Source organism: Citrus clementina, unplaced genomic scaffold (genome assembly GCF_000493195.1).
Source record: "Citrus clementina cultivar Clemenules unplaced genomic scaffold, Citrus_clementina_v1.0 scaffold_8, whole genome shotgun sequence".
In the NCBI taxonomy this organism is placed as follows: domain Eukaryota; kingdom Viridiplantae; phylum Streptophyta; class Magnoliopsida; order Sapindales; family Rutaceae; genus Citrus; species Citrus x clementina.
In genome coordinates, this window is record NW_006262022.1 from 19,883,913 (window position 1) to 19,891,429 (window position 7,517).

General features: G+C 31.0%; 1 pseudogene; it reads left to right on the forward strand.

Moving 5' to 3' along the window:
• The first annotated feature begins 1,083 nt into the window (after positions 1-1,083).
• Positions 1,084-6,114, forward strand: LOC18034580 (annotated as a pseudogene).
• The last annotated feature ends 1,403 nt before the right edge of the window (positions 6,115-7,517 follow it).

Sequence of the window (7,517 nt, forward strand, 5' to 3'; positions counted from 1 at the left end):
CATATTGTTAGGAATATGTTAAGGTGGTATGGAGATAAAAGTATAAAAATAAAGCTCCAGTCCAGCTGCTTTGCAGAACTCTCAAATAGAGTTTAAATAAAATTTAAAAGGACTAATTAAAAAAAATTATTGACATTAGTTGACCTAATAAATAAAAAATATTGAAATCTCTTGCAGTCACTACCACCGATCAAATTATTGTCTTTAATTTTGATTATTTTACAAGGTATAAAATAATTCACTTTCTCTTAACTCAAGCACTCGGCCCCGACGAATCTATTAATTCTTCAATTTTTTTAAATAAAAATAATAATAGTTCAATTTAATTAATTATAATTATTAAAAAACGATAGATTCATGCAAACCAATACCCTCCCATGTTTATTTTATATTGTTCTAAAATTTTAGAATTTTTTTTATTTTGATTATTATTACATATGGAAAACTAAATATTACTCCTTATTTCTTTTGTGAAATGAACACAATAACATTGCATAAATAATCTATGTAAGGGTATCTTATCTAAACAAAGATAAAAAACATTTCATAGCACCAAGGGGAAATTCATTTTCCTGGTGGTTGGGTCTGGGGACATCTATATGTTTTTTGAAGATTGGGGTTATTCGTCAAGTTTCGAAAATAATTGGATTGAAATGTATATTAGCCAAATTTTACGGGGAAAAATGTAATCAGCTCTTGTATTATGATAAAAAAATATTATGTCAACTTACATGAACAATGCATATTTAACTCTCTTTGATCTTAGATCCTATTTCGTATTGAAATGAAGTGGCTTAAAAGCTACAATTGTTGTGAAACACAAAAAAAAAAAAAATTTTTTTAGTTATGAAAAAATTGATATTGTGTAATAAATATGATTTTTAAATATTAATTTTAAAAAAATCAAATATAATTTAAGTTTTTTGTTCTACAAACTTGAAATTAAATAACTTAATTTTTAAGATACAGTAATAAGTGTTCACCAAATATTTAAATACTACAGAGCTGTTCAACTATTGTACCAAACATGATTCTAGGTTGTATATAAAAGAACGAGTAGCACTCACAAGAGCACATCTCATTCATCACCTTCTTGTCTCATTAGTTATTGCTTCACAGATTTTCTGCCTCCATAAATGGAATTGGGAAGTGTTGTTGAATTTCTCGAGAACAAGACCATTCTAGTCTCCGGTGTAACTGGTTTTGTAGCAAAAGGTATTCTTAAGATGCTAAAGGGAAAATCTAGAATATCCCTATTGTTCAAATGGAGATTTTAAAATTTTTTTAGGTAATTTTAAATAATTTTATTTAGGTGGTAAAAAAAAAATCTGATTTAAATTCTATGAACTCTCTATTCTTTAAAAAATAATTCAAAAAGAAAAAGCAGTACATGCAAGCAATGAATTAATGAAATTAGATTTTTCTTTCTTTGTTTTTTTTTTCAATCAATGAAACTAGGTATTGCATATCCATCTTTGCTTGCGTATATGCATTATGCATCTTTAGATGCTAATTAATGATCATCATTTTCTTTTGAGGATATAGTCTTTATCGAGAAAATTTTGAGGGTTCAACCAAATGTGAAGAAGCTTTATCTTTTTGTAAGAGCTGCCGATATTGACTCAGCCGCACTACGTTTTCAGAATGAGGTATATCATTTAAATGTATAATATTTGGCCCCATACTGCTTTCATAGTGCATAGACTAGAGATCAGTTAGGAAAATTTCATCTATTTTGATTTTTATTTCAATAAATTTCTTTTGTAACATGGGGATTCACCAAAAAAAAAATTGATTAATGTTTAAATAAGTTACTAGTTAGTCCCTATATTTTTTATAAGGGAGATTGTCTACTCAAATTAATGTCTACTCAAACTAGTTAGTCCCTATATTTTTTATAAGGGAGATTGTCTACTCAAATTAATGTATACCACTCATATGTGTATGTTACAATTTATTAATAAAATTCTACTATATGTTGCATGTTTGATTCTTTTTAATCTTAATTTGTATCGGATAGAAATATTATTTTCTTTCTAAAAATAAGATTCAACAACTAAGCACGACAGCTACAAAGTTATCTTTGGGAAATACTATTTTGCTACTTAATTTTGTAGGTGTTGGCAAAAGATGTGTTTAATGTTTTAAAGGAAAAGTGGGGCACACGTCTAAATTCGTTTATCTCAGAAAAGATTACTTTTTGTCCCTGGTGATATCTCTAGTGAAGATTTGGGATTGATAGACTCTAATTTAAAAGAAGAGTTATGGAATGAACTAGACATCATGGTCAATTCAGCAGCCATAACCAAATTTGACGAAAGGTATATTTTCACGAACAATTTAAATATATATCTTCTAAAATAAAAGTTATAAAAAATTAATTAATTAAATCCAATCAATTTTCGCTCGTACAGATATGATGTTGCGTTTGGCATCAACACCTTGGGAGTTATACATCTTGTAAACTTCGCGAAGAAATGTGTCAAGTTAAAGGTCTTTGTTCATGTATCTACTGGTTCGTATAACTCGATGCACGTACCAAACTTTAATTTATTGAGTTAATTGTCACAAATAGTGGGAGATTGACACATCCAACCACCACCACCCCCCCGCGACTGGTTCCAGCATTTAACACTTACCCACTATATTCCTGATCAGAAACTGACCCTATCACATTGAATTTTTTTTTTTTTCAGTAGGTCCGTACCTCAATTTTTGTAACATGCTGTTAGTTTCTTGGTGTCAAAACTTTCACAGAAGGAGTCATCCCGACCAGGAAAACGACTACATTTTCTTTTTAATTGAAATTTTGACGTCAGGAAACTGACATTTGTTAAGTGAAAAAATTCAAGAACTCTAGGGAGAAAAATGTCAATCTCTTATTTTTCTCTCTCTCTCTTTTTTTTTTTTTCCATGACCTCCTGTTAATAAAATATTTATTATAAGGTATTACGTCTTTCAGCTTATGTAGCCGGGGAAAGGACAGGGCTTATATTGGAGAATCCTCTTGATGGCGCATCTGGATTAGACTTTGATGCGGAGATGAAGGTGATAGATCAGAAACTGAATGAACTCAAAACGAAGGGAGCTCCGCAGAAGGAAATTACACTTTTCATGAAAAATTTGGGCACCGAAAGGTATATTTATCTGCTAATGATACCTTCAATAAGGGAAATGACATTACATTTTGGCCGGACACGTATTCCATTACACAATTTATATTTCAGCAATGCCCGCATACCCACCTTCTTTTACTTTTTCTTGTCGAGGGGACCAGAACTGAACCGAAAACAACTCCTCTTCTATTAAATGTTTTGTAACCTTTAATATATATTTTTGTGCTGATAGTTAAAGATGATTGAACGTAACGAATGGATGATAGTACTTTCAAGTGTTACACAATAATGACCGACGATAGATTTCGATGGTCAACACTAAATTCAAATAAATGAACCCTGATTATAAAATTCCATTTTATAATTATGGATAGAGATAGATGCATTTTTTTTTTTATATATATTAGTGACAATAAATATATTTTTTATATGAGTTGACAAAGGTCTTGTCTTTTAGTAGGAGTAGATTTCTGGGTTATTTTCAATTGACCTCTAGATTATACTATAAGTGTGAGTAATTTCCAATAAACTTCAGATTATAATATACCTATAGATTGTAATAACAAATTCCGAAAAAAAATATGAATGAATAAAAAAGGTTTCCTATTTTATTTTAATGTAAGCATTAGTCATATCTTTTTTAGGGCAAAACTGCACGGATGGCCAAACACATATGTATTCACCAAGACGATGGGAGAGATGCTCATGCAACAATCAAAAGAAAATCTGTCACTGGTCATTATACGCCCTACTGTTGTAAGTGGTACTTACAAAGAACCATTTCCCGGTTGGGTTGAAGACCTGAAGTAAGTCATTAAAATGCTGATCTAATTTTCTTAGATGAAGAAGAAAAATTAGGCTGTGGCATCAAATTTCTTTCTGGTTAAAATTTTTAATTTTGTTTTGTTTACACAGAACCATCAACACCCTTTTTGTTGCCTCTGCTCAAGGAAATTTACCTTGCTTAGTCGGAGAAACTAAGATCATTATGGATGTGGTGAGTTCAGTGAATAGCACGTTAGATAATTGTTTTAAACAAAATTACAAAAATTAAAGTTAAAGAATCATGCAGATACCCGTTGATATGGTGGTGAATGCTATGATTGTTGCCATGGTTGCTCATGCAAAACAGCCTTCTGATGCCAATATTTATCATGTTGGATCATCTTTAAGAAATCCTGTGACACTGGTGAGTATTCTAGATTACGGCTTCGTTTACTTCACAAAGAAACCATGGATTAATAAACAAGGAAAGCCCGTTAAGGTTAGCAAGATTATACTCTTCAGCAGCATCGCTAGCTTTCACGGATACATGCAAATTCGCTACTTGTTGCCACTCAAGGTTTGTTCTAAGCATAAAAATTGAAAAAAAAAAAATCCGATCTGAATTAAAGAATCTTGATTGAGAATTTCTTTTGCCATTCGTCATATATCCATATATGTATATATAAATTATCTTTTAAGAATATCTTTCATTTAAAAAATGTGGATGAAGCTAAAAAATAAGAAAAATGTAGATTCTGTCAATTTTCTTTTAATCTTTTACTACACTTTAATTTTTGTTTAATTTTTTTTTAACTCTTCTCATATATATATATAGTATTTCTCTAGTGTGGGCGTCTTTATTTTTTTTTCTAAATGTGAACATGTAATTAAATCATGCAGCTTAATATAATATTTTAATTAACTATTAAATCACATGAGTTAGTAGCGTGTCTGTACCAAAAAAAAAGAAAAAAAAAGAAATGAGACTGCTCACCCTTGAGAATGGTTATAGATATAAACATATACAAACAAACATATGCGGACGTTCATATCTTATAAGTTACAAACTTAAGACTAAAATCAGTTTTCTTGGTGGGCATAACTAATAATAGTTTAATTTTGTAACTTATATGATATGGATGTCCTGACTTGAATTCTCCTTTAATAGTTAGAAATGGGCCCAATTATCTAGATAGTTTGTATATATTTAAAATTATAAAAATATTCATGTCATTACTTGCATCGCAATGGCTAATTAGACTTTGAAGAATGAAGTAGCATTTACCTATCATGCATCACATTATATTAATAATAATCTTGGTTCAAATTCAATGTGGTGTGACCTGCAGGGATTACAAGTGGCAAATACCGTATTTCACAATTTCTTTAAGGGCGTGTACAATGATCTGCGTAAGAAGGTTAAGTTCGTGATGCGGGTGGTAGAAATTTACAAACCATACTTTTACTTCAATGGCATGTAAGTTAGCTTTGTTTCGCTGTTTATGGATCTTCTTCTTCTTCTTCTTCATTTCATTTTTTTTTTAATACAATGTATCTTGGAATTGAATTTATAATAATGATCTTCCTTTGGGAGAGATTTTACCAATATAACTAACTTGATTCTATTATATTTAATTAAGTACAGCTTTGATGATACAAACACAGAGAAATTGAGAATGACAGCAAGAGGCAGTCGGACTGAGACTGATTTGTTTTACTTCGATCCAGATTCCATTGAATGGAGAGATTATTTCATGAATACCCATATTCCTGGTGTGGAAAAACTACTACAGCAGAAAAGGTCATTTCCGAAAACAAAAGTTTTCAGAAGTGGGCATGTTCCCTCAGACAAAACAATTACTGATAGAGTAATGCCTATGACATTCATTCAAAGCAGTCGCATGGGAAATACACATTTTCCAGTTAGTCATCGAGACAAGACATATTTTCAAAGGCAACGGCTGTCTAAAATGACATTGAATGTCCTCAGAAATCAGATAGGCGCAGCACCAATTTGTTGTTGGAAACCAATGTCGGGAATATATGCACTTTAAAGCATATTTATTTATTTTCGGAGAAATGGCGATGTTTAACACTATTAAAATTTGGTGAAATAGTCATGAACATCAAAAAATAAAATTATCACAATCAAATAAGAACTTTTGTATCCACCAAATCTATAATAATAAAGGAATATGATGTATTTTGTAACCATCAAATAATAATTTTTGTATCTCCCAAATAAATTTTGTAATATCTTTATCTTAACCAAATAATAAAAAGCGTAAGGTTTTGAACCTTTTCTTTTTTCCGTCAATATTTTCTTTGGTGGGTTATCCCTAGTTTATTAAGACAGTTTGTGGGAGATATTTCTACACTTTTTGAGTTGTTTTCTGGGTAGATTGGAATCACCTTTTCCACTGGTGCTATTGTTTTCGTAGTTGTAACCTTGTTTGGAAAGTTATATCCCTTGTAGCCGAGATTTTTCAATCTATGTGCTGTGTCTAGCTTATTGATACAGATCAATATGGATGATAGCCGCTCTTTCAAAGGTTTCAGTAGATACTGGCCACTTTCTCGATTTTTCTATTTCAGGACTAAGGAGATTTCGTTTTACTTATTTAAGGTTTTTTAATTTCTTTGCTATTAGAGAGAAGTCTAGTCTTATGAATTTATTCTTTTTTTTTTTTTGGTTTTGACCACGAGGTATCCTGGGGAGGGCCCCAACTGTGGGAGGCACTTTTAAGCTCGTACCACAACCCAGACTAGAAGTCCCCGCTCGAACCGAGAGGCACAGGTTCTCCCAACAAAGGCGACTTCCCTGCGACTCGAACTGGGGAGCAGACCCAATCAAGCCACTTAAGGAGACTCCATTGACAGTGGAGCCAACACTTTGTTGGTAAATTTATTCTTTTTTATTTTAGGCCTTGAGTTTATTGTAATTTTATGTGGCATAAAATAAGTCTCAAGTGTACTTCTCAATAAATTTTACTGTAATTTTCTTTTGGCATTTAAAAAAACTTAATGATATCTTTTTCACGGCTTCTCAAATCTCAATTACACAGAACAAGAATATGATATAGTGATTATTCGTAGTTGGGATTTTCTAAAAGAGTAATGAAAAGATCTTCTGACATACAATAATCTTCAAGATGTTTCCATAATATTATTTTTTTGAATTAAAAGAAGTCGCAAATGATGAGGAAAAGCCGATGGAATGCAAAGTTCTGACTTCGAGGATCTTGACTACCTCATACGTACCTGAAAAACTATGAAAACTCTATACAGTATAGTAGATAGATTTGAAGATCTGTTCTAAGAATTAGAATGCTGAATTGTTATTTCAAATCTTCAGCTTAATTTACAAGTATTGGATCATTGTTATTGCATATCTTCTCAATTTTAGAAGTACATTGGTGGAAGTGTTTTAAAGCTATTGATTTTACAAAAAATTAAGATAATAATCCTCGCAAATATTTTTCTAAAGTTGTTAATATGAGATCCTCAATCCAACTTTGGGCTTATATGTGAATAATTTGTATTGCGAAATGTCATATAAGATTAAGCTCAGTAATTGTAATGTATTAAGATTTTTGGTATTTTGGTCTTTAATGTATCTGATAAGGTTGTTAGATC